This window comes from Limulus polyphemus, unplaced genomic scaffold, assembly GCF_000517525.1.
Source record: "Limulus polyphemus unplaced genomic scaffold, Limulus_polyphemus-2.1.2 Scaffold6305, whole genome shotgun sequence".
NCBI classification, from domain to species: domain Eukaryota; kingdom Metazoa; phylum Arthropoda; class Merostomata; order Xiphosura; family Limulidae; genus Limulus; species Limulus polyphemus.
The window spans coordinates 22,342-25,790 of NW_013671915.1; positions in this window are offsets into that span (position 1 = coordinate 22,342).

Consider the following 3,449-nt stretch of genomic DNA (forward strand, 5'->3'; position numbering starts at 1 on the left):
AGTTGGATTCATGAACAGACATTTAATGGTGCTACATGTTAGGACCAGTTAGATTCATAAACAAACATTTGGTGGCACTATATGTTAGGACCAGTTGGATTCATAAACAGACAGTTAATGGTGCTACATGTTAGGATCAGTTGGATTCATGAACAGACAGTTAATGGTGCTACATGTTAGGATCAGTTGGATTCATAAAGATACATTTAATGATGCTACATGTTAGGACCAGTTGGATTCATGAACAGACAGTTAATGGTGCTACATGTTAGGATCAGTTGGATTCATAAAGATACATTTAATGATGCTACATGTTAGGACCAGTTGGATTCATAAAGATACATTTGTGGTAAAACAGCACCAACATAGATAGAATGTTCAGATGTTTAATGTAGTAAAAACAACACCAACATAGATAGAATATTCATATGTTTAGTGTGGTAAAACAACACCAGCAGAGATAGAATATTCAGATGTTTAATGTAGTAAAACAACACCAACAGATATAGAATGATCAGACTTTTAATGTGGTAAAAAAACACCAACATAGATAGAATATTCAGATGTTTAATGTGGTAAAACAACACCAGCAGAGATAGAATATTCAAATGTTTAATGTAGTAAAACAACACTAACAGATAGAATATTCAGATGTTTAATGTGGTAAAACAACACCAACATAGATAGAATATTCAGATGTTTAATGTAGTAAAACAACACCAACATAGATAGAATATTCAGATGTTTAATGTGGTAAAACAACACCAACATAGATAGAATATTCAGATGTTTAATGTAGTAAAACAATACTAACAGATATAGAATATTCAGATGTTTAATGTGGTAAAACAACACCAGCAGAGATAGAATGTTGAGACGTTTAATGTGGTAAAACAACACCAACAGATATAGAATGTTTAGACGTTTAATGTGGTAAAACAACACCAACAGATATAGAATGTTTAGACGTTTAATGTGGTAAAACAACACCAACAGATATAGAATGTTGAGACGTTTAATGTGGTAAAACAACACCAACAGATATAGAATGTTGAGACGTTTAATGTGGTAAAACAACACCAACAGATATAGAATGTTTAGACGTTTAATGTGGTAAAACAACACCAACAGATATAGAATGCTCAGACGTTTAATGTGGTAAAAAACAGAAACGTTTTTACATCTAACTTTTTATCATACAGCATTATAGTATAAGAATATATTAATGAGAGTATTTTTTTTAGGTTTTGGTTTATACAACTACAATATTAATTAGTTTAATTCATTATTTGAATAAAATCTGAGTATATTTTCAAGAAAAGGATGATATCTTGAAGGTCTAAACAAAGATGCAGCAGAAAGAACAACACAGCAAAGTAAACTTAAGGAAATATAGAGGCACTGTAAACTTTTGATACTAGAACAATTCAAGTAACAAGGATAAGAAGTATAAAAATACAAGATATTACGAAGATGATTATTTTCAAATAAAGTTAGGTATGGGATATAGAAGGGCATCCATTGACGATATGAGAAGTTTAAAAATGATCCAATCTTCAAACACGGGGATCGAATATGGAAGCAGTGTTGGTATAAAAGGCATATACAGTACTTACGGATAGCCCTGTTCAAACTCTGGCTCTTGGTTATACACTGTATTTCTAGTTGTATCTTTACGTGTATACATGTTCAAACTGGTTTTTGGTTATACACTGTATTTCAAGTTGTATCTTTACGTGTATACATGCTCAAACTGATTTTTGGTTATACACTGTATTTCTAGTTGTATCTTTACATGTATACATGCTCAAACTGGTTTTTGGTTATACACTGTATTTCTAGTTGTATCTTTACATGTATACATGCTCAAACTGGTTTTTGGTTATACACTGTGTTTCTAGCTGTATCTTTACATGTATACATGTTCAAACTGGTTTTTGGTTATACACTGTATTTCTAGTTGTATCTTTACATGTATACATGTTCAAACTGGTTTTCGGTTATACACTGTGTTTCTAGTTGTATCTTTACATGTATACATGTTCAAACTGGTTTTTGGTTATACACTGTATTTCTAGTTGTATCTTTACATGTATACATGTTCAAACTGGTTTTTGGTTATACACTGTATTTCTAGTTGTATCTTTATGTTTATATATACTAGCTCATGCTCTTGGTTAAACATATGTAAACCAGTGAAGATACTGTTACGACAGTGGAAATCACGTGACGCTAGTAACACGTCATGATATTCTTGAAGGTTCGTGAATGCTCTAGTGTTTGCTAGATGTGCGGTATTCTTGTATATAAGTGCGCCAGACAATGAATCTAGATCCACGTTTATGAAAGTTGTCACAACTTCAAAAAATACAGCAGATTTCATCCTCACCCACGGCTGCTTCCTTGATTTCAAGGCAGAAAAACCTTATCGCAAGCCTCACCCACCCCCAAGCCCACGTTTCACAACACCCAGAAGAAAACCACCGCCAACCAGTACTCTACCGCTCATCCTAATACAACAGACCAAGCTACTCAAACCTCATCCACTCCTGAAACACAACATATGTCTACCCAAACCACCACTACCAGGAGGAAAAAGCAGTCACCATTTACCATCGACGCCTATCAACAAACCAACAACGCGACTCCCAGCCCTAAGCCACTTTCTACATCATCGACGTCAAGCTCACCGAACGCCTTAGTAATCGACACCTCCTCCGATCTCTACCTACCCGACGCACCTTTCTCAGTCTTCCGCTCACTCACCAACGACACCGAGAACTCCACGCCTTTACCACCTGCCTGAAACAAGAAACTATGCCAATTTAAAACCTTGATAAACTCCAAGAGACTCCACAACAGTCTCAAAAACTAATCCACCCCCAGCACCGGACTTCACTTTGCCTTCCCTACTTACTTCTTCTCATTAATCGGGCACTGGTAACGAATCAGTCGTTACCAGTGAAAGTGGGTTTTCTCGGGGTACTCCCGTTTCCCCCACATGGAATTCTCGGCATAGGATTTTTAGATCCCCGCCGCCCTGATGGACCATCTGTCCGATATCGGCCGTTTATTTTAGTTTACTTTGCTCTTCACTTTTTATTGTCTACAGTTACACTCTCTCTTTACCTTTTTAAAACTACATACCTCGTCTGCATTAATTTCCTATTTTCTCAAGTTAAGCCCATATTCCTAGACCACGAGCACGGTGGATTGTTTAATCTTCCCAGATTAGTAATTATTTCCGAATAAATAATTATTTTTAAATCTAAATAACTGCCAAGAAAAACGAAACGAATCTAGATAGAATTGCAGACAGACATAGACGGACAGTTGAGTCAGGCCCGGCATGGCCAGGTGGTTAGGTTACTCGACTCGCAATCTGCGGGTCGCGGGTTTGAATCCCCATCACACCAAACTTGCTCGCCCTTTCAGCCGTGGGGGCGTTA